The following is a 26113-nucleotide window of genomic DNA, read 5'->3' as shown; positions in this document are numbered from 1 at the left end:
ATATCTAGGAAGTAATGAAGGGATGTTGTGCACCTGCCTCTCCTGTGGGGTGGCAGGGGTTAGAACACATTTAGGAGCACTGTGTCTAGTGTGATTTCCTCAATGGAGACAGGGAAAACCCCCATGCATGCTGTGCAGGTATGGGCATGTCTGCTTGGAGAAAGCATCCCTTGTGAAAGTGAGAGGATGTCCTTTGTGTACAACCCATTACAAACTTCTCCCTGTGCCTTGCTAGGTGTGTGCAGCTAGGGCTTGGGAGAAAAATCAAAAAAAACAAAAAAAACAAACCACCCCTCATGGCTGACTAATGATGGCCCTCTCCTGGTCAACTCTCACCCAAGTAATGGGGAATGAATGGATCAATTGGCTGGGAGAGACAGATAATTACCAAATAGTGGGAGCAAATTGAGCTAAAATAAGGAGAGAGAAGGAAAAAGTGTGTGGCAGTCTGGGGAGCTATTGCAAATGTCATTAAAGAACGGTGTAAACCATTTGCAGTAACAGTGGCTCTAATCCTTTCTCTTGCTTGCACCTCATGAATGATGACCAAGAAATGATGTAGAGGTATCAGCAGCTTAAGAAATATGGATTCCATGTTAAATGTGATGTACTAAACAGCAAGATAATGCACACTGCTTATGAATATCTAAGGTAGCTAGCACAGATGTTCCCAAATTAAATGAATCTGAAGAGGTTCACTCTCTAGATAGAGAGAGAATCTAACCAGAATGGCACTGTTTTCTTCATATTCCCAGATGAATATGCTTAACTTCCATCATGTCAGAGTCCTTCATCATCCCAAAGAATAGTCTTTAGTATCAGACACCACAGAAACAATACTATATAGAATAGGCAAAAGAGGCATTCATTTATACTGCCAGAAGAATGGTATATCATGTTTGTACCACTGAGTTATATTTTAAAACAGAAACAAGATGGTAAGATTATGTCTGGCTGTGTAGAACAGAGAAAGGAAACTTTTACCATGTGCCATGTGCTCCACGGTTGAGTAGTGGTTCTAGTGCTGTAAAAACTGGATAGGGTGGGAATGAGTGGCAGGATCAGCTTGCCCATTCTGTGTTCCAGTGAAAGAACAGGCTTGATAAACAAGCCACTGACCATGGGACATAGGCTTGGAATCCCAAGCTTGTGGCAGTAGCCCTCAAGGATGTGTGTGTGAGAGCATGCACACATCAGGGGAGGGCATAAGATTCCTTGTTGTGATGCATTGTTTACATCACCACCAAGGAAGGGATTAGGATGGGCTTAGGGAGAGGAAAACATGGCACCTAAATCTATGACATTATGATGCAAGTTACTGATTAGATGGAGTGCCTAATGATGATAATAAGATAGGTCACCTGGCAGGGTCCAGGCCTAGGGATAAGTCTTCTCGCTCAGCATATGGAATGGGATGCCCTTGATTATGTCTGAAATAAAAATAATTATGTCCTTTGAATTCTGGTCATGGAGGTGGGGGGAGGGGTTGCACATTTCTTGGCTGCTAGCTGTAGCAGAAGCAGATGTATAACTAAAGAGGCAGCAAAATGGCTGCTTGTATCACAGCTTTCTCTGGGTAGCTTTCAGCACAAGCTGGGGTGAGATTCCTGTGCAGGGGAATGAATAGGTATGTCTGATTGGTGGGAGGCTTGGAAGTTGGCAGGCACGTTGTCAGAAGTGTCTAGAAATATGATTACTTCTAGTTACATCAAAACCTGTGACAGGCAAAGATCCTATATTATGGGCAAGGTGGCAAAAAATGCATCTAGAAAAATAAGATTATCTCTAGTAGTTAGAACAAAGCCTGAACAATTGCAAAGGTATGATTCTGTCAGTCAAGCTTTAATTATGGTATTATTGAGACAGATAATTCCCTGAAGATGACAGGTTCAACTTTGAATAAATACCTTATAATATTTATAACCCCTTCTCTGAGAGGGTTCCTGGGAGGCAAACTTAAAGGAAAAGATAGACAATGCATTCCACTTATGTGTGAATTGACAACATACATAGTGCTGGAATTGAAAAACTAGCCAGTTGAAATCATGCACCCATTTATTCATTCTAGGTTAATCTTTATCAAATTATAATTGACAGAAATGTTGTTGGTGACAGCTAAAATCATGCACATGTGGAAAAAATGGCTCTTCATAATAAAGCCAGAAACAAATCTGAAAGAATAGAGTTTGAACTGATCAAAGTCAGTATTGTAGCATTTTTGTTGTGAAAAGACAGTTCTGCAATATAAGGGACTCTAGTGCAATGCCTTAGTGTTGTATGCCAACAGTTCCAATGGGATGCAGACAAGTGCAAGTTGGTAGCAGAAATAAATAACAATGAAAATCCTGGCTAATATGAGATTTGATGAAGAAAAAACAAATGATGAAACATTTAAAAATAAAATAACAGGTCATGTATCTGCATAAAGAAGACTGGTAGATACAGAAGTGCTTCAAATTGCCGTGGTGGTGGTGGTTAATTGCGAAAATGTTCAAATACAAACACTGGAACAAGGAAAAACTGTGTAAGATACAATGCTTAAAAAATGCCTGCACAGTTTGTATACTAATTAAAAAGTAGCTTTTTGTAAAACAAGCATCTACACATATGTGAGATAAACTGATTGGAAACCTAGTTAAAACTCCCCTTGGTAAATGGAAGCCACAAATGGTTTGAATGAGAAGATAAGAAGGAAATATGTGGGACACACATCGTGTCGGAGAACAGATAGATTTAATACCCACAAAATGGAAATAACTCTTACAATAATTTTTGTCAGATATGGTCTTTTGTCAGGCCATTTTATTTGTCTTGAACTTTAAAATATATATTTTTTCTAATTCACCCCTCCCCTCCCCTTCTTGCCAACCATTGAGCCTCTTCCTACTGGACTCAAACCTATTCCTCTCATAGTGGATTCACCCCAGATCCAGTAATTCGCTATATATTTATATTTTCTTCACTGTTGTGTGACTGTGGAGTTAGTGTATTTAAATAAGGGTTTGCCTTAACATGGGGTGATGTATGGAGGGCTTGCCTCTGCAAAAAGCAATGTTTTATGGCATGTTTGATTTTTCACTCAAATGTGGTTTTATGAATTGAGTTTCCTCCCTCAAGCAAGTTTTCAGTCAAATTGTTTAGTTAATTTTGATTCAGTGAAGTGTGACTCAGTCAAACTAAATAACACTGCTGTGTGTGTAGTGTGTGTGTATATTATATGTGAATGTGTGTGTGTGTGTGTGTCTATAAATATATATGTGTGTGTGTGTGTATAGATAGAGAGAAAGAGATAGATATATGTATATATATATATATATGTTTGTGTGTGTGTGTGTATATATATATATATATATATATATATATATATATATATATATATATATATATATATACACACATGATTATTTTTAATTTGATCAAAAACACAGGAATTTTTATTTATTTTATTTAACGTTTGTTGACCAGGAAACTCCGACTAGGTTCCACAGAGCCTGCTTTCAGCGGAGGCCCGGGGAGAAATGCTCCAGGTGCATGTCTTTGGAATTAGAATGTATATTAGTGTCAATCATTATTTGTTCCTTGCTAATGCCCACTGTTATGTTGCACCTCCGTGACTAGAAGCTTGTACAGGTGTGCTACCAGTAATTCAGTGTATGAAGAGCATTCTCTTTTTTCAGTGGTTGTGTAACTGCGGTGTTAGTGCATTTATGATGGAGGTCCAAGGGGGCTTGCCCCCTTCAAAACAACTTTTAGAGATCTATTTAGTGTATGTCACATTTTCAATAAAATGTTTTTGATCAAACGTGCCACTATTTTTTCAGATGAAAATATCCTTTAGCTGAAGTAATCCACATACATGTCAAATGGTCATGAAGATGGCATTTCTACCTTTTTATGTAAAAAGCTGCTTTTTTGTCATTGTGGTATAATGGATATTTAATTGCTAAGAGAATGATATAGTTGTGTAAAAATGTTGCACTGAGAAAATGCCGTATTGCTGTGCAAATACTGTTTAATTTGAGCTGCTATGTATACATCACATTCTGAAATAAAGCAAGCAACAGGGAACATGTATCAGCAGAGACCACTGTAGATCTGAGATCTGGCAAAACAGTTAAAAGGAAAGGATTCAGCTCAGTAGAGGAGAGACATTTGCCTGTTGATATAAAGGAAATGTTATCTGGAAGAGACAATTGCCTTTCAGTATTAATGGAACATTTAGGCAGGACTGTGGACTCTTGATGGTTACCAACCAGAAAGCCTACTGGAAGAGCATTTGCCTCTCAGAAGTAAAGCGAGTATATGACCAAGTGTAGGGACTCTTGGAAATTGTCAGCAGGGCAGTTTACAGGAAGACACTTGTGGATCTATTGTTAGATTACCTAAAGTTTGCTTGAAATTACTTTGAACATTTATTGGTTGTGAAATCAGAATTGTAAGACTTTATATTATTTTAGAGACTTTTGTACTATAAAAGTAAGCTTGCTTTCATTTCATCTTTATGGTTCACTGTAAATAAAGTGCACGGAAGTTGAGGTCCTATCTTCAGACTTTCTGTGCATGTTACCTAGTACAGTGGTGGAGAATGCATGCAGAATCTGGTCATTATACAGCTGATTTCATTTTACATAATGAAGGAACCCTGCCTGAAACCTTGAGAACTGGAAGGGTGAGATTGAGTGACCCATGTCTGCCCATGACCCATGAGACTAGAGAGGGGATCATGCTCAGGCACACTTTCACAGTTGATCCCTGATAGAAATTGGGAACCCATTGACTGTGTTGTCTACAAGGGGCAATTATTTGGCTGAATTGCAAGAGACATGGATGCTATGCTGTGATCCAATTGCATGCCAATCCCTTGGATAGTACATGCGCGAGAAGAGGCGAGGTTAGGCCTTAAGGAAAAAGAACTCCCTTTTGTGTCTCAATGTCTTAATCTCTTCACTGACTCTGAACATGGACAGAGTTAGTTTAAGGTGGAAAAGGCAGATTTAGTAAATCCAGTTAATGAGATGAGGGACTGAGGTGTACCAGGTGGTCATCTAAGGGGAAGTCAACACCCCTGTAAAGGATTTGTCATTATATCAAATTACAATGCAGCCTGCAAGTGCATCTATACTTTTTGGTTTATTTCCTAAACTTGAAGAGAGAGAGAGTCATCATCTTGTGTGTGAACAAACTGTTATCCTTTTGGTTTATCAAAATGGAAAAACATCTTGAAATTTTGCTGCAGAAAAGCATGAAAATGAATCAGTGCAGAATGACCTTTCAAGGAAAGAGTAAGGTAACTGATGAACAGTTAGTCTCCAGAAACAAGGGATTGATAAATTAGTTGTGCTTAAGGAATACTACTAGATAATGAAATATTGTTTAGAAGTGAACAGAATGAGTCTGTAATTGGAAGTTTGCAGATGCGTGTAACTTTTCAAATCATGCCAGTAAATAAAATGTTGTAAATGTGGGAAGGAGGGGCATATTACTAAGAATTTTTCTGATGCTGTACCTTAAAAAAATGTGACAGTTAACTGAGCTGCTAGCAATGAAAATCTAAATGCTGCCTCTCCTAAAATGTGATTACCAAGCAGCATATTCCAATGACGTTATCCTAATGGAATATGTCACAGTATTACTGTGACATCCAGCCGAGTGATGTAATCATGACATTACAAAATGGGTGGAATGTGGGCGGGAGATGGTGGGATGGGCGGGATTACTGATGACATGAGGGACGTGGCTTTACTCCGGTTTTAGCCACGACGAAAGGTGGCAACCCTACACAGTATTAAAGCATAGTAAATCAGCCGAAAGCAGGCAGCAGGAATGGGAAAAGAGGGCATTCCCTACCAAGTGATGTCATTGTGACATCACAAAATGGGCAGAATGTGGGTGGGAGAGGGGGTGGGATGAGCGGGGTTACGGATGACGTGAGTGGCGTGGCTTTACTCCAGTTTTAGCCACAACGAAATGTGGCAACCCTACACAGTATTAGTAGAAGAGTAAAATCAGCATACTTAATATGTGACACTACTAAGTTACCGAGCGTACAATATTGTTATATACTAAGTTATTTAAAAGTAACATATTTGTGGGTACTAACTTAGCTAAATGAGCAGTATTGGTGGATGGGAACAAATTAAAAGGATTACTAGATTCTGGGTGCATGATCACATATATTAATGAACTTTATGCCTGCAAGCATAAACTCTATGATACAAGTAAGGTGGAACCATTACGTATTCATGGAAATAAGAAAGAGTATCCTATAACATATGTAGACATTCGCACCTTTTCAGTAATGTATTGTGTCCTCTAGCTTTAGTACGTAATCTAACTTATGATGTTATAAGAGGTTAAGACATCCCCCATTTCAACGAACTGTGGAATTTGTTGAATGAAGAAGCAGAGTTAGACAATCAGTGGCATGGGAAGGTGGCAGCAGAAGCAGCCTAATGCATGACTAACAACAGACAGTTATGAATACAGTCCTAGTAAGAATGGAGGAAGGCAGCAGCAGCAGCCAGATAAGTTAATAAGAACACAGTCCTGAGTAATCTCCTGACATGCTGTGAAGAATACATGTTCCTGATAAGGAAAATGGTAGGTGTGGAAACATCAGGAAGAACTAAAATATGTATTTGGATAGAAGGAATCAAAGAGCATGTTTGGTATCAAAACCCTATTACTGAGTCTTGCAAGAAGACTCCAGATATTAAGACAGGGAAAGAAGTCACTGCAGAAACTGATGGGGGGATTCTTAGTTCATGACATGGAACCTTGTCAAAAGATTCTGGGCACTTTTAAAGTAAGTAAAGATGCCTGTGTGACGACAGAGATGGAAAGACCCAAACTGATGAATTCACTAACAAAAGCAAGGGGACCTGAACAGAATTCTAGGATTCCCTCAAAAATATCTAAACAGATGACAGATGTAACACTCTTAGCAGCAGGTACATAGAGAAACAAAAGTTTGTTTTTTATTTGCATTGTTACATTTGTTTATCTGATTCACATGTCCTTTTCAGGTACAACCAGGACCAAGCAGGCAAGCAAGAATTACACTTTTAATGCAAATTAGAGCTAGAATTACAAAGGCATCACTAAAATAAAATAATGCAATTGTACAACAAATGGAAAATATTACAGAGTTGTGGACTGGAGTTCCGCTGTGGCGACCCCTAACCGGGAAAAGCCGAAAGACACAAACAAACAAACTATAGAGTTTAATTTGTGGAATTCCCAATTAGAAGAGTATATTTTCACCTTTAACAACTTTTATTTGATTCATACACAGCAAATGTAATATGTTAGATTTGTGATTTTAGCTTTTTGTCATGTGATTAAATAACAGAGCAAGTCAAAAATTATTTAGGTAAATGTTAAGGAATTGCCAAAACCAAAAGTCAGGGAAGTCACTGGTGTGAGTTGCCTTTTGAAGACGCATCATAATAATAATAATAATAATAATAATAATAATAATAATAATAATAATAATAATAATAATAAATACCTATACCTGTATTTTTAGGTGAAGAGGCTTTACCCTCCTTCCATGTCAAAGTGCTGATAAAAGTGTTTCTGACTTAGCAGATTTGCAGATAAGCAATGACATGTTTTAGAAAGCACATAGTTGAACCATACATTAAGCAGGGCACAAGTAAATATAGCCAGAGTGGTAGGAGAAACAAATTATCAAGTTGATCCCAGCCCATAGACATATTGAGTTGAAGACTGAATAACTTTGTAGGATGAATAAAGACAGAGAAAGAATAATAAAGCCACTGTTAGTTCCTAAACCTTTATGAACACGTGATGAAACTTGCATATAATCACATCTTGCGAGAACACTTAGGGATGGAAAAAACAAAGACCTGGCCATAGCCTTCAACACCATTTCACATGCTGATAGCAGCAGTTAAATGCATGAAAATGACCCATATGTGATAAGATGGACATCAAGCTGTCTGAAAGACAGAAACCACCACATTAAAAGCTGCAGGTGTCATACTGTATGGAAAAGTGATCAACAGTGTCCATTATGGCTCAGTACTGGGACTTCTCTTTTTTGGCCAACAAAGTTTAGCGATGACTGTAAATTAAGGATTGTTGTTAAGTCACTCTTTCACAACCAAACCCTCCAGCATGAACTTTCCCTAGTAAACTGTTGGTGTACTAAAAATGGGATAAAATAAATGCTAAAAGGTGTAGTATTGTTTACCTTTCAAGGGAACAGGGAATATCTGACCAAGAGTAGGGATTCTTGAAGTTGTCAGCTGGTGAGTTTACTGGAAGACAGTATGGAACAACAGAAAGATACCTGTGAATCTGTTTGGGTATTATCTGAAGTTTGTCTGAGATTACATGAAGTTTGCTAGAGATTACTTGGAACCATTGGTGGATGAAGGCTTTCTTGTGTTTTAAATACTTTCCTGTTACAGAATTAAGCTTGTTTTCATTTGTCTTTATGCTTCTCTGTAAATGAAATGTATATATTAAACACACACACACACACTTCTTATCATATGTTGTGTTCTGGAGCCTTAGAATTAGAGTATGTATTGGGTATATCAACCAATACAGATTCTCTTCTCTTTCGGCTGTTCCCGTTAGGGGTTGCCACAGTAGATCATCTGTTTCCATTTCTTCCTGTGCTATGCATCTTGCTCTGTCACACCAACCACCTGCATGTCCTCTCTCACCATATCCATAAACCTTATCTTAGGCCTCCCTCTTTTCTTCTTACCTGGCAGCTCCATCCGTAGCATCCTTTTCCCAATATACCCAGCATCCCTCCTCAGCACATGTCCAAACCAACACAATCTCACCTCTCTGGCTTTGTCTCCAAACTGTCCAACCTGTGCTGACCCTCTAATATATTGATTCCTAATCCTGTCCATCCTCATCACACCCAGTGCAAATCTTAACATCTTTATCTCTGTCACGTCCAGCTCTGACTCTTGCCTTTTTGTCAATGCCACCGTCTCCAGTGCATATAACATAGCTGGTCTCACTACCCTCTTGTAGACCTTTCCTTTCACTCTTACTGGTACCCAGTGGCAGCTGGTGACTTCAAATTAAAGGAGGGCTGCAGGAGACAGCTGAATGGGTGGGGCCAATGGGAAGGGGTGTGGCCAACTAGAAAGGGGCGGAGCTATGCTCAAAACCACAACAACTGGAACTTTAATTAAATACGCTGCCCTGGGTGCCAAACAGTCATTACAAGAGTCCAATCAAGACAAAATGAAGCGTAAAAGAAAGAAATATTTCAATGCATTGGCTACATGACAACTTACTTAATATCCAGATGGAAACAGGTTGTGAAAACATAAATTACTTTTTAAATACATTACTGGAATGCCAGTCAAAATCAAGTATAAAAAAACAAGCAGCACTCAACTCAAACCACTACTCCTTGCACTGCAGTTCTAATTATAATTTATATTCATCTTTATAAAATTACCAAGTAACATGCTGAAAGTAACAATCTCTGTGATACCCCCACTTGTAAAAATGTTTCTTATCCAAAAAAGACCTGCTGCCTGACACAACTATCTACTTGTTTCATGGGATAGACATGATCAAAGTAAAAAATGAACAGCAAACAAGAAACAAGCTCAAGATAAATTGCTTAAAGGATTCCTGCACAAGTTATGGACCACACATGATAGATTGGCATTCTGTTTAGTTTACAGGTAAGCCTGCAAAGATGACTGCAAGTCTCCAACAAAAGATGACTGCAAGTCTCCAATAAATGTAATGAGCTTCTGAGAATACTGTAATCCTGTCCTTTTATTACAAATACTGTCATATGCATTTCAATACCCAAGGCTTATACATTATCTAGTTATGTAAATATTCTCTGCATGGCAACAACGAAAATGCTTTCAATGCTGGTAATTCTTTAACAGTATGTTTATTAAAGCTTACTTGCATCTTACAATCTCCGACAAGCTTACCTGATGCTCATTAAATCATTGCTACTTAAACAGAGCAACAGGGCACTGTGACAGCATGCATTTCCTGAATAATAAGAAGCATAAATCAACAGTATAAAAATCTGACAGAAAACCAGAACATTCTGCAAAATCAAGGACAGATGAAAAGCCATGGTTGTACTTGTGGTCTACCTTGGATGGGGGAATACTATGCACACTTACACTGCATAACTGCTCCTTGCCTTCCTTGGACACATCCAGAGCCACTACAATGGGGAGTGGGGTGCAACAAGTATGTCGTAATTTGAAATGTCTCTGGCTGACAGTGATGGCTCTGACACTCATACCTCTCAACTTCAGAGCAAAAAATCTGGACAAAGCCATACATAGAACTAGAAGTGGGACGCAGGCCCAAAAATAAGGACAAATTTTAAATATCGCTCTTATTAACTTAGATAATAGAACAGTAACAGATCTTGCATTAGTATGAATTTTCTGAAGGGTATGAAATCTGAAACTCAAATGTCTGTCATTATTTTCTAACTTCAATCTTTAATGACTTGCCATTAATTTGCCAGAAAACCACAATTTTATGAAAAACAGACCAAAAATGTGATGCAAAAATATAAAGTTGCCACACAATACAGCTGGGAACCTGTCAAAATAGGGACACCTTTTCAATATTAACACTGTTAACTTGATCAGCTAACAAAATAAGAGCATCTACATGCATTTCTGAAATAAAAGTAATCTATAACTCTGATCATTACCAGTTATATATAATTGTAAACCCTCCACATTTTTGTCCAAAATTGCCATTTTGAGGAGGGATTATTAGGGTAGAGTAACATTTTGAGCCAAAACTGGGGACAATTGAGAGGTTTGGATATTCCTAATTCTACAAAGCGATTTGCATGTATCTCTCAACCTCTTAATGCAGGAAATCTGGACAAGGCCAAATATATTGGGGCAACATACAAACACTACTAAAAATTGCTCTTGTATAAACTTAAGACAGTTGATAGAATAACAGGTCTTGCATTAGCATACATTTTTCTGAAGGTTATGATGTCTGAAACTCAATGTCTGTCATTTAGTGACTTCATTCCTAAATAATTTGCTAGAAAGCCACACATTTTATGAGGAACAAACCAAAAATAAGAAGCAGATATCTATTAATTTTGCAAAAATATGGACAACTGAGAGGTATGGTTCAACCAGGGCTGTCTGAGTTTGCTGCCCCCCCTCACAAAATCATGGTCGAATGGAGCCTCCCCCCTGCAGCCATTCCAACGTACCATTCCTTGGTTATTTTGCCCCATTTACCATAAACACTGTAATGTGCATACTGCTTTACTTCTGTGATGATTTAGATTTCATTTTAAAGTTTTATTTTGCATTTTACAGCACAAACCCTAATAGATATCTGTTAAATAAAGCAATGCAGTCTCACAATGAAAATATACTTAGCATTAAAACTTCTCTGCCCTTGAAACTCACATGCATTGAAACAGCATTGAAACCCACATTCAAAGAAAATACATTTTGCCAGTGGCAGATAAAGATTAACTCTGGGCTGTTTTCAAAATCATAGGCCCCTTGAACATGAAACATACACATGCTTTGATACATCTTCCTGACTGTATTACATTATATTCCTTGTGCAATACAGTACAGTTGTTAGAGGGCATTTTAAATTTATTGTTTTGAACATTTTTCCAGTAAAGAATGAAACAAAATGCATGCACCAATGACAAAACTGCCCAATTCAGAACATTTCCATCATAAAACGTCTATTCAACCTTCTATATTCCACCAGTATCAGTAAATATGCACAATCTCTGAAGTAGTAAAATCCACATTAAAGAAATCTGTAACTAATAAAGAGGTTGCTGCTAGCAAACAACTTTATATGTCATTATTTCATCTACAAATAAAGTGCCTGTTGCCCTTGAAAAATAAATTGCCTATGTTGCATGCATTAAAAAAATGATAAGCTAGTAATACCGCAATAGGGAATGGATAGCAAACTTATAACAGGTTCATAGTTACTAGGTATCTTTGCCAAAAAGGACTACAGCATCCACCCCCTTTACAACTCAGTACAGTATCAGCAATGCATCTACCTACTGTGGGAGTATAACCCACAGCCTTCTGCATCAAAAGCAAGTACACTACCTGTTGTGCTATTAACAATGCAAGCAGATTTAGCATAAGCAGCATTAAACTTTTGTTCCCCTGCAGCTCTCAGCTCCTTGAAAATCTACTCGACACTCAGCTGTATCTCTGAACTTTGCAGCACAAGATATCTGGAAAAAGCCAAAATTTATTGGGGGGAACAAAAGGCCAAAAACCAGGGACACATTTTAAACATTACTTGTATAATGTTGGAAAATTGCTAGAATAAAATGCTGTGTTACCACCATACATTTCACTGCCACATCTTGAACCCAGGGGACCCTGTGCAAAACAGTCAGAGAAACATACCACTGTGCCAAATCAGCTGAAACAGAGGAAGACAAGCTTAAATGGCTACTATTTAGTGAATTCAGTTCTCACCATAGCTGTCAACCTCTTAGCAAAAAACACCTGAAAAAAGCCAATAATGTGGGAATACAGCTGCCATATTCAGTGAATTCAGTTCTCACCATAGCTCTCAACTTTAGCACAAAATACCTGGATGAGGCCAATAATGGGGGAATACAGTCCCAAAAATATGGGCAAATTTCAAATATCCATGTTATAAACTTAGACAATTGCTAGAATAAAAGGTTTTGTTTTACCATGTAATTTCTGAAGAATATGAAGTCTGAAATTCAAATGCCTGTTATTTTTAAACATTTGTTAACCAGGAAACTAGCCTGACTTGGAACAAAACAAAGCCAAATTTCAGCAGAGCAGGGAGAAACACTCCAGACACATCTTTGTAAGGGATGGGAGGACATGCAGACTCCACTCAGAATGCACCCCAGCCAAGAATCAAACCAGAGAACCTGTAGCTGTCAGGCAACAATGCTACCAGTGCACCACTGCACTACAAACCTTTACAAGGAAATATGAAGATACAGAAACCACAGATTTTATGAGGAACAGAACAAATATGAGGCAAAAATCTGCAATTTTTTACAAATAGTGGTGGGTAGGGAATTCAGGTCCTTGCCACCTGCATCCAAGGTACAGGGTTCAAGCCTGAGTATTTCTACCCACCGCTATGTGTTAACAAGGGCATTACACACACACACACACACACACACACACACACACACACACACACACACACACACACACACACACACACACACACACACACATATACTCCATTACCTGTAAATGGGTCCGGAAGCAGTAAACCAGGTCCAACTCTATTGTCTCGAAGCAGCAAACCCACGCTTGACTTAATGCTTCTCTGCAAGAGCTTAGAACTCAACTTACCTCACTCCTGATTGGTCCTGTGCTCAAATCCCTGCTTACCTCTCTCCTGATTGGTCCTGTCTGTGGCTCAAGCAGTCCAGTGCTCCTCTGTTCTGTGTGGTCATCTACCGCATGGCATCTTGGGCATCTGCGGGGCAGAAAATACCTTCTCTGCATCTGGACTGCTGACTCAGGCAGTCAGAGTTCGCACAGATTCCTGGGCATCTGTGGGGCAGTCTGAGTGTGTCCACGCATGCGCGACAGTCCGGTACTCGTTAAAAAAGAAAGATTTTTTTTTAAAGTTTATGTTTCACGTTATTTATTTGTTTTATTTCTAGGTGGGATGGCTGCAGTCCTGCAGACCGATAGCAAGAGCCGCCCCTGCTGGTATCAGTCTGTCACAAATCACTCCTGACACTCTTCTCCACCCATTCCACCCTGCCTGTACTCCCTTCTTCACCTCTTTTCCAAACTCACCATTACTCTGAACTGTTGATCCCAGGTACTTAAACTCATCCACGTTCGCCAACTCTACTCCCTGCATCCTCATCATTCCTCTATCCTCCCTCTCATTCACACACATATATTCTGTCTTAGTCCTGCTGACCTTCATTCCTCTCTTCTCTAGAGCATATCTCCACCTCTCCAGGGTCTCCTCAACCTGGTCCCTTCTCTCACTACAGACCATAATGTCATCTGAAAACATCATAGTCCACGGGACCTCCTGTCTGATCTCATCTGTCAACCTGTCCATCACCACTGCAAATAAGAAAGGACTCAGAGCTGATACTTGATGTAATCTCACCTCCACTTTAAATACATCCATCACTCCTACCGCAGACCTCACCGCTGTCACACTACCTTCATACATATCCTGTACCATTTTTACATACTTCTCTGCTACTCCCAACTTCCTCATACAATATCACAACTCCTCTCTAGGCACCCTGTCATATGCTTTCTCTAAGTCCACAAAGACACCATGCAACTCCTTCTGACCTTCTCTATATTTCTCCATCAACACTCTCAGAGCAAACATCGCATCTGTAGTGCTCTTTCCCGGCATGAAACCATACTGCTGATTACTAATCATGACCTCCTTTCTTAAGCTAGCTTCTACTACTCTTTCCCATAACTTCAAGCTGTGACTGATCAGTTTTAACCCCCTGTAGTTACTACAGCTCTGCACAGCATCCTTATTCTTAAAGATAGGTACCAAAACACTTTTTCTCTACTCCTCAGGCATCCTCTGACTTCCCAAGATGTCATTAAACAATCTGGTTAAAAACTCCACTGCCATTTCTCCTAAGCACCTCCATGCTTCCACAAGTATGTCATCTGGGCCAACAGCCTTTCCAGTCTTCATTTAACCAATACAGATGAAATGACAAAATGACATGCATTTTACAAGTTTAGCAGTACAATCTACAAAGCTGCTCCTCCTCTGCTTTTTACCATTCAGTAATCAAAGTCCAACCATAAGGCAGCTTGAATAATATGTTCCACAAACTGCAATCTAAGCAGAAAAAAATATTCATGCATCTCTTAATGCAAATCATGGCAAATTATAATTTGGTCAGTGCGGTGGTGGTGCTGCGGTAGCGTTGTCACCTCACAGTTAGACATTGCCTGTTCGATTCTCAGTTAGAGCGTCTTCTGTGTAGCAACATGCGTGAATGGGCATTCCTTCGTTGAAGGTTGTGCGTTAGGCCCGGCAAGCCAGTACGCAAAAATCTACTGCCAATCATTAGCGGACCGGAGTTCCGCTGTGGCGACCCCTAACCGGGAAAAGCTGAAAGACAAACTTTCTAGAAGTTAGGAAATGTGCTGTTGTCCTAGTACCATTTCTTTTCCTGGGTATACAGTAAATGGGCAAAGCCCATTTTCAAAAATTGTATGGGGGGGGGGGGACTCCACAGATGCACCATTACATATAATTATATATTATGTTTTATAGAGCATTGCACAAGAAAATCAGCAACATGGTTCTGATCATCCTGCAAATACAAGAGCAGCAAAATAAGCATATATTTGCACACAAGTTTGCCAAAAAGCTTGTAACATCAATTTGAACGACAACATTCTTTTAGAACTGAGATATGCATATTTTATTTGCATACAGTGAAGGACATAGATGAAAGACTATGCTTATAAGCAATATATACAATAAATACCTGAGGGCACAAGGGTACAAGTTTGAAGTAAGAGAAGTACAGGAGACAAGGTGGCTAGGATCTAGGAGCAATATTGAAGAGCAGAGGATAATGAAATAACTGTGTAGAAAGTTGGGATGATGGAGATTAACAATTAAAGAGGAATAGAGGGAAGGGCAATAGTTAAATCAGTCTGGGGACAGAGTGTGGAGAGGCAGCTAGTCTTAGCCATCAGAGAGGATTATACTTAAATATTTAGAAAAGTGAGCAAGTTGATCCAGAAATTTAGGTAGCACCAGACTTGTACCTGAAAAATCATTTTGATGAGCTAAGGCTTTTACATTTACTTAAATTATTTATTTTAGTGGACTTCCTAATTTCAGTTGAAAGATTATTCCAAACTTTAACCACATATACTGAGAACAAAATGTATCTATTATGATTCTTTGATCTTGTGAGTTTGATAAAACAACGTGATTTTAATCTAAAGCTACACTTGTAAACATACCATTTTATAACTGATTGAAGAACCTAGCACCTTTCAGATGAATAAGGCTACAGTGAGCTATTTTGATCAGCGGAGATAAATATGAGTGTTCTGTAACAACTATATTTTCTTTAGGGTAAGGGAGTGGTGTGATTTCTTATGAAAGTTGTCATCAACTTTTGCTGTTTATTATAGCTTTGCTCCCGCTTAAGAAGTGATCTGATATGTTGACTAGTAAATATGGACCAGTCGTAAGGAAGGTTAAAAAGTAAATACGTTTGAGCGGTGGTTTGTTAAGTTGGGTTTAATGCTGTACAGTAAACCAAGTTTCTGGTTTGTTTTTGATAACTCTGTTAACATGCTGATAACATTTTATTGTATTCATTTATGTATTTATTTTTTGCAAGTCCACCTAACTGACCATTCAGTCTTACCACATTATGGACACTTTCATGGCTTGGTGCAAGTGATTTTTATCCCATCCATTCCCAAATGGTGACATTCAGGCAAGTTAGGACTAGGAGATGTCCTCCATTGACTGGGGACTGTAGTCTTTACTTTAATTTCTACTGTCTCCTGTACATAATGATAACATCTGTGGAGTCATCATGCAACTGTCCTTTTTGAAATACAGTCATACCTGTTATGTGATCATAGGTTCATAAGTAGGTACTAGGCTATTGGCCCAAGGACCTCAGCCAACAACAGGTTGCCTGGCCACAGAAAGTTATTTTCCTGTGCCACTGAGCAGAACACAGTGATCCCCGGGGTGTATTACCTATTTCCCATCCACTCATCAAGATTCTTCATTAGCACTCTTCAAGAAAAATCTTGATGAGTGGATGGGAAATAGGAAATACACCCCGGGGATCACTTCTGTGTCTCTGCTCGACAGTGGCACAGGAAAATAACTTTCTTGGGTGGCGTAAGCCAGGGAACCTTGTTGGCTAGGCTTACGTAGGCCCTTGGGCCGATAGCCTAGTACCTACCTATGAACCTATGATGCATTCATTTGGCCTTGCACATCCTTGAGACAGCACTCCCCACCATGGGATTGTCCATCTCCTCTATGGATTTTAACACAGACAGCATGGCTGGACACATGGTCCCCGTCCCTTCCTATAAAGAGAGGTGAACAGAATAAACTTCATCTGTATATGTTTGTATGGCTGCATATGTGAAAATATTACCTCAGTAAACCAGTTTTAGCAAGAATAAGGCAAGCATTAATTGAAGGGTGCAAAGAAAGACTATGATGTTAAACAAAGGATAGCAAGTATTAAATATAAACAGCTGTGTGATCTTAACATAAACACACACACACACACACACACACACACACACACACACACACACACACACACACACACACACACACACACACACACACAGGTGCAACTGAATAGGTAGAATACAGATTTGGTAGAAACATTTTTGTGAGTATATAAAAGAGAGACTGCACAAATGAGTGAATGCTCATTTGTGTGAATCATACATGGCTGGATTTAGTTTACATAGAGTAGGCAAGTAATTAATGTCTGAATGAAAACATGGTGGTTTTGAAGATGTGCACAATTGTGTTATAGCAGTTCTGACTATACTAGTGTTTGCGAATTAGGGTTAGAGTACAGGTCAGACATGGGGATGGATACCGTGCTGTGCCTGTTTTGTGTTGTATGTCCTTTGTGTCCTTTTCTCTTGTGTAGTGGTACTGTTAGGGAAAGGGTATTTAGTAACATAATCGTGAAGGTTTAGGGGCAGAGGCAGGGTTAGGGTTAAGGTTAGCACTCATGTTTAAGGTGGGCAAGGGGGTGTATTTATTTTAGTACCCATACATTCCACTATATAAGCTCTGTGTAGTTCCTTCCTCCTCGTGTGTGTTTGTCCTGTCATATTAGGGGCATTCTGATACTTTATCAGACTTTGTTTTACCAGCAGGGTTCTGAATACATGCCAATAATTAAATGATATTATGCAAATGGAGAAAATGCTCATTTACAGTGTATATATTCTAGAAATCCTCATAAAAGCTGAAAACTAAAAAGTACCTTTAAACATATGACAATGACATTATGCTGACTTTTATAAATAGCCAGTGCATTGTTTAACTATAGCAATAGCCTTTCACCAAAAGGATAAAGGGTCTCAAAAGATTTGATGAATATGCTCACCCTCAAAAATCTAGATCCATCAGAGCCACAAGGGATTCATCACCCAAAGACTCCTGCTGTGAAAAAAATCGGTACATGGGGCAGAGCAGAGCGCTGGCTATATGTGGGAACAAAATCGGTACATGTGAGGCAGAGCACCTCGCTGGCCTTGTTCAAGAGAAATCTTGACCAATGGATGGCTGTAGATATACCCCAGGGATTACCTCAGTGTCACTGCTCGACAGAGGCACAGAAAATAATATAATTATAGTATTCTTAAAGGGGTGGCCTAAGCCACAAAACGATGGGCTAGGCTTGTAAATGCCCTCGGGCAGATAGCCTAGTATGAACCTATGACCCTATGAACCTATGAGCAGTTTAAAAAGCTGAGCAAATCTTGATTTTCTACAGCTAATGCCCACTTTCTCTTGCTTTTGTCATGTCTTTCTTTCTATTAACCTTTTTAAAGTGAGTGCCAGATTCAAAATGCTAACTGACCCTTAACAAAAACTGAGGTCAGAAGTTATATTCCATAAATTGTAATATGGTTATGGCTCCTTCTTAATTTTCACTTCACATCCCATTTTGTACTATGTCTGATTTTGACATCCCCGCCTCTTCTTTGATTTATACATACATGCTAAATAATAAATGGTACTTGCTTTCTTAATACATTCTTCATCAGAAAAAGAAGAAATGATTGGGATTCATCTAAGAAGTACATTTTTAAGCACTACCGGTTGCCAGCTAAAACTGATAAAATCATTATAAAATATTTTATCTTTGTCCATGTGCTTCTTCTAGAGAGGAATCTAAAATATATATTTTCTCTACAATTATGTTCTTTTAGCATTTCTGGGATGGCTTGAGGATGTGCATCTGTTGAGATATTTGAACATATTTATGCTAATGTGGATACCATGTGATCTCTTTGAAAATTTATTTCAGCCAACCAAGGGCAGTGGACCAGAAAAATATTAACAGGGCAGAGATCTGTAAGGCTATTTTTCCTTGTAGGATATTTACTGTGAAATTTACAGAAATCATGATAAAGGCAGTATAATCAAAAGTTAGGTTAACATACGTTTTGATAGATCCATACTATAAATATGAACATAATGTAGCGTGTTTCTTGGTATATAGTTCTGAAGCAATTCTGAACTGTTTAAGACTGTACTACATTTACAATTCCATCTTAAAGTATTTATTCTAAGCTTCTGTATACCACAACAAAGTAATACACAATAAAGTAAAATTAAAGAGTTGGAGACAATAAAAAATATGTTCATAAAATCATGGAAAGGTATGTATCATAATTTATATACAATATACCTTTGGTGAAAAACAAGGCTCTCCAGGCAGAAATGCATGTTATTACTGGAAGTTTGCAATAATAAACCCTGCAAAAATAATGAAAAAAACCTTGCTTCCTCCTTCCTTCTTAGACTTCCACAAAATCACTTATTGTCGACTATCTGTCCAATTACAGCAGCACCATTTTCCTTCCAGTAACCAGCATCATTTCTGACATGGGGAAGCATTATGACTCTCATCTAGACTTATTACAATGAATCTTAAACCAGTATTGAAAAAGGCAGTTTAACTGGTGCTATATTTGTGGACCTCAGCAACATATTTACCTGGCTGATAAAAGCCTACTCTTTAATACCTTTCCAAAGTCATTAGTGAGAAGTAATGGGTTGGTTTAAAAACTTTACCTGAAATAGAATCTTCTAGGTCAAGGTAGGACTGTCTCAAATTCTGCATTAACCTGGTTATCAGTCTCATCTCATACTTAGTGTTATATTCACCATGACTGTAACTTATAGGTCATCTAGGGCAGTAGCAATGCAGTAAAATATGTCTTATTTCAGTGCAATACATGTTGCAAATTCATAAATTTACCATAGTGCAATACTTTAAGGTCCATAGTGCAATACTCTAATGTTCACAGTGCAATACTCAAATGTCTCTTTCTATGCAAGGATCAATGCAATGTATTAACCAAGTACCTGTGCAATACTAAAGTCTCATGCAAGTAAGTGTTCACTGCAAAAAGTGTTAAAATGTGTTTCTAATTATGTGCAATATTATCTACCTGCATGTCCATGATATAATAGCTAGGTGTTATATGTGTAAATGTTTGTGAACATAGTCTATATGCTGTCTGCACATTGAGTCCGGAGACATGGAATTTAATTCAGTTTTTGCACTTGTGTGATTTCTGAATGACAATAAAGTTTACTTTGACTTTTGACTTTCCCTCTTAAACCAAACTCCTATAAATTACCAAGTTCTTCAGGGGTCAGTCCTCTTTCTCTCTTCTGCTTTTCGCTTTACTCATTAACAGAATTCTGACCAAGGGTGGCTTGTGCTACTGGGTTACTTAATTGTCGCCTTTTCAAGTTTCATTTTTGTTATTTTTAATTGTATTATTTGTTTTATATATCTTTTAAATATGCATTCCTTTTCTGTCCTTAGATTTTGTTGACACAGTAGTTCCTGTCATGCGTATGTAATTCCAAGTTGTCTAAGAAAAGTTGCCTGTCTTGCTGTTTTTTTTAAACTTCCTCCGAGTTTAGTCTCATTTCTTCATAGATAATAAGGAAATTGTATCTTGTAATGCTTCCTCCTGTTGTTTTTAGGAGAGCTAGAACTGGTGCTTTTTATTTGAACTGGCAGAACCACTAGAGGGAGTGGCGAGCAAGAGCTTGTGTCAGGTGGCTCATGTCTGAGGCAGCCTGATATAGGCTGAAGCAAGTGAAAGCCAGGAGAATGTGCATAGCTAGTCTACAGAACAATTAAGAATACGTATTCCTCATTTGTTTATTACACTACGCCACTGTGGTACTGTCCATGTGAATATCTGCTTTATGTTGATGTGCTTCACCTTGAAAGTCCTGTCCCATGTTCCCTGGACAATCACCTCCCTCACACGTGCCCCCCCCCCAGGCAAAGTCTGAGGAGTCTTGAACCACAGAGGTAGACTGAATGATACTTCAAGTTTAGGCAAATTTACCTACCATAAGATTTGCTTTTTTTTTTTTTTTTTTTTTTTTTTGCTGCACTGCAGTAGGATTATGGGAGTTTTTAGGGACTGGGCATGTTGATACCACCTATTTCTCAGGTACCACTGAAATTTCCTCATGGGCAGTTTTACTGGGGGAACCATCAGGATATAAAAGGTTACATACCCTAAGACTCTAAAGAATTCTCTTGCAGAGATTTGATTCTTCTGCAAGATTACACTGAAAGTCCTGGGACAGAAACAGAACATTGTTTTGAGGGAAAGTATGCCCTTTGCTGTTAGTTGTCCAGCAGTGCCCACAGGAGCAGCATTTGTCTTGGTATGACTCTGTAAAGTTTAAGCATAGTCCCAATTGCTGAAAAAAAGTCAAGATAATGGCTAGACCCTTCTGGATTGCTTTCATAAATGGTGCCTGGAGGGCAGGAATAATTCAGGTATGGGCAAATATGAATGTTCTTCATCTGGAAGGAAACAATTACTAGAGCCAGAGACTTAGTAAATATTCTGGGTGCAATGGCCAAGCCAAAGTGCAAGAAGGTGAGCTTGTAACGTGAGCTGTTCGTTTTAAATTTGAGGAATTAGCTGTCAACCCCTGGAATAGCTCATAATCTCATACCACTAGAATTAAGGACAAAGCCAAAGTAATCAGGGACAAAGGCCTCAAATCAGGACACTTTAAAAATACTGTAACGACTCATTTAGAAAACTAGCAGCTTCACATCCCCCGTGGAGTAGGACGCTCCCACATAACCAACCCTTTCTTGGTACCTCCCTACTGGACACTTTTCCCTACAACTAGCGCGCGGTCATTTTTTACATTCTAAGGACCCCACAACATCTACAGCAGACTCCTAATTAATGAGACAGTGGGCTGAAAGAGCCTCAAACTCCCAGTGAAAGTGCTTTGTGACTGTGTAAGACAAAGCCCATATTTATTTTTCTTACTACTACTACCTAATTTTACTGCCAGCCTGACTAGATTGTAAAGGTTTCACTTGGGAAGCATCTAGCCTAGAGGGATAGCTGCTTAGTTACACTTAAACATCCCTTGAGCACTACATGCTCAGCCCTGCCTATAGGTAGCCTGTACTATAGGCCCAAGCCTGCTTATAACTATCTTTTTGACCATAGAACACTATTTACTCAGCCCAAACCTATTACCTACCTATACTTAAGCACAGGTCACTCTCCACATATACTGGCACATATACTATAGCAGTTTACTCAATTACCTGATTGTTTCCAGCCCATCCTAAGAGCTACTAACAGGGTCTCCTAGTCCAGCAAGAGTGGCCAATACAATGCATACAGACTGCTAAGCCCCCCCTTCTTTCTACCAATCTAACCCATACCAAAGTGTTTAGTAGTGTGGGCGCCATTTTTAAACTCACTAGCAGCTTCACATCCCCCTCGGAGTAGGACATTCCCACAGTAAGACCTCTATGTATTTAACTTACTTAACGTATGAAATATATGCTGTTTTTGGCTCCTGCCACTGATAAATTGTATTACTAACTTAACTACTGCTGGCTAATGTAAACTGAAATGCTGTGAACTGTTACCAAATCTCGGAACTGAATACTCTCGGTTACTGCCTTGCTTCAGCCTAAATTTGTTATGTACAATCGTACATGCTGACTTGACCACTTGTAAGGTTTTACTGCTGACAAGGAATAGTGTACTGTACTTTTGCTATGTTCTTGTCATTTACACTGTATGATTGTAATTACTGTTGCTTAACAAGCTTTTCAGAGCTGCCGTACTTAAAACAGTAGAATGTTACATAGGAACGGCTTGCATACTGCAGGAAAGTTAACTTGAGTAGTTTATGCTTAAATAGCTGTTCGTAGTGCTGTTCAGAGTTATTTTATTGGATAAATGTGGATAAATGTGACTTTTGTTAGATAGATAGGGCTCGCATACTGCAGGACAGTTAACTTGAGTAATTACTGTTGTTTAGCTCTTCGTAGTGCTGTACTAAGTTTATTTACTGATGAATGCATTATCCGTTGCTAAACAGGCTACTACAGAGCCGCCGAACATACCAACAGTATTACAATAAAGAGAAATGTCTCGCATACTACAGGAAGGTTATATTTAGAAGTCCCTGTTCAAATAGCTGTTTAAAGTGCAGTACAGAGTTCTTTTTTACTGTTAAAAGTGTTATCCATTGCTAAATAGTGTAAATCAAAGTCGCCAAACTCAGATACTGTAATACAGTAGAGATAAACGACTCGCATACTATAGGAAGGTTAAATTGAGAAGTGCCTGTTTAAATAACTGTTGAAGTGCTGTACAGAGTTCTTTTTTACTATTGGAGGTTTTATCCATTGCTAAATAGACTAAATCAGAACTGCCTAACTCAGAAACAGTACTACAATGGTTAGAAGTGGCGTGCATACTGCAGGGAAGTTAATTTGAGCCATTTTAGCTCAAACTGCTGTTCGCAGTTTATTTTTTACTAGATGAAGGCACTATCATAGCTAAATAGACTAAATCCGAGCTGCCAAACTCAATAACATTATAACAGTAGAAAGACAAGGCTCACATACTTTAGGCATAGTTAAATCGAGTAATTTGTTTAAATAGCTGCTCTTAGTTTTTTAACAAAGCTCCTCAGGGGCTTCCAGCCAGTAAGAAGTGCTCATTAGTACATAAGACTGCTAACATTTGGAACTAAATAACTGTGCTGAGTTTATGAAACTATATTCCTATGCATACTCCCTTAAATGTGTACATTATGATAAAGTGTTACAAAGTAAGAGTATATACTGCATGTGTTGACTGTTAAACTTTTCTCCTCTCCTAGTAGCCAACCCTTCCTCGGTACCTCCCTGCTGGACACCTTTCCCTACAACTGACATGCGGTCATTTTTTACATCCTAAGGACCCCACAACATCTACAGCGGACTCATAATTAATGGGACACTGGGCTGAAAGATCGTCAAACTCCCAGTGAAAGTGCTTTGTGACTGTGTAAAACAAAGCCCATATGTATTTTTCTTACTACTACTACTACCTAATTTTACTGCCAACCTGCCTAGATTGTAAAGGTTTCACTTGGGAAGCATCTAGCCTAGAAGGATAGCTGCTCAGTTACACTTAAATATCCCTGAGCACTATATGCTCAGCCCTGCCTATAGGTAGCCTGTACTATATGGTCAAGCCTGCTTATAACTATCTTTTTTGACCATAGAACACTATTTACTCAGCCCAAACCTATTACCTACCTGTACTTAAGTACAGCTCACTCTCCCCATATACTGGCACATATACTATAGCAGTGCACTCAGTTACCTGATTGTTTCCAAATCCTCCTAAGAGCTACTAACAGGGTCTATGCCCCACTTCGCTCTCCTCACTGCCCCGAATTCCCACTCACCCCCAGTGGTCCTACCTTTATTGGTAACTGTAACCACTCCCATCTTTCAAAAAGCCAACCACATCACTACACCACCACCCCTCCAGCTTCCCACTACTATCCCTCCTGCTCTGCTGACATGTACAAGCACATCATACCTATACTCACCACATGCACACTCCTTGCTTACATAACATCTTACCATACCTCCCCCATACTCCCACTGAACCTCTACCACTGTACTGCTACTCTCACCACCACTCATATCTCTGCTACTCTCCCACCAGATCAAAAGCCTTCCTTATGCACCCTCCACATAGTCTATCTACCACAGTACCTAAACAGAAAACATCCACACAAATCAACATAATAACCCTACCACCTTACCTATTACCCACAGAACACAATCATAAACCTTCCCTTATAAGCAATCAAATACAGAAATTGATAAAACTAATAATCTCATCCATATCAAAGCTAGCACCCAGTGGAGACATCCACCCAAATTCTGACCCCTCATTCTCCAACCCCGCCCCTCATAATCAGACCAAGGACCACAATTTCTCTCAAATCACAGCCAATAGAAAACTAAATGACCTCCTTCTGCTAAGCTTAAACATTAGAAGCATATCCAACAAGGTGCATGAACTCCACGCCACCATAGACTTGAACTCCCTGAATATGCTAATCCTTACAGAAACATGGCTAAACCACACATTACCAATGAGCAGATCCTCCCTACCAGCTATAGCATACTAAGAGTAGACCGACTAAACAAAAAAGGAGGTGGCATAGCTATAATATTTAAACAGCATCTAAACATCCAGATCTTAAACTCAGCAGCTCCCCAAATAGGTAAGGAAGAAATAATATATACCAACCTTAAAATAAACCAAAATAAAACCATCAACATAATAGTATGCTACTTTCGTCTGGGCCAAAACATCCCTCCACTAGAAACCCCCCTCAACTGGACTACCCACCATCTGCCCCAAGAAACTATAATTTTAGGTGACTTCAACACCAACTGACAAACCTGTTCAAACAACCACCCAACCCATCTTATAAGCCTTCATGGCTTCACCCAACTAGTCCAATCACCTACTAGAATAAATAAAAGCTCGAACAAACACAGTATCCTGGATTGGATACTAGTCAGTAAGAGCCCCCAGTCTTATATAGCTGGCTGCCTAGCAGACAGACTCAGTAATAACTGCCCAACTTTCATACTCAGAAAACACCTATACCAAGCAAAGCCTGTCATCTACCGTCAAATACGCAAAAAAATAAACTTTAACCCTCTTTCATTCAACTCATCCCTTAAAGACTGTAACTGGCAGCCTCTAAGGTACCTCTGTCTAGATGACGCAGTTTGACTACTTTACTTCCCTCCAGTAGAGCTCTTTTGAGTGTGTACCTTTAACTCCTAGTGGGCGTGGCTTCAGCATTTAAAAATTTAAGTTATCACCTTACATTTTTAACAAATACCCATTGACAGAGGTCATATATCAATACAATTGTGTTTGCTATCATGTATGCTTCAAGATAAAATTTTCCGATACCTTGTATGTAACATGGTTTTGGAATT

Source organism: Protopterus annectens, chromosome 2.part1, assembly GCF_019279795.1.
Source record: "Protopterus annectens isolate FY-2018-M chromosome 2.part1, PAN1.0, whole genome shotgun sequence".
Lineage (NCBI taxonomy): Eukaryota > Metazoa > Chordata > Ceratodontiformes > Protopteridae > Protopterus > Protopterus annectens.
This window is presented reverse-complemented; position numbering follows the sequence as displayed.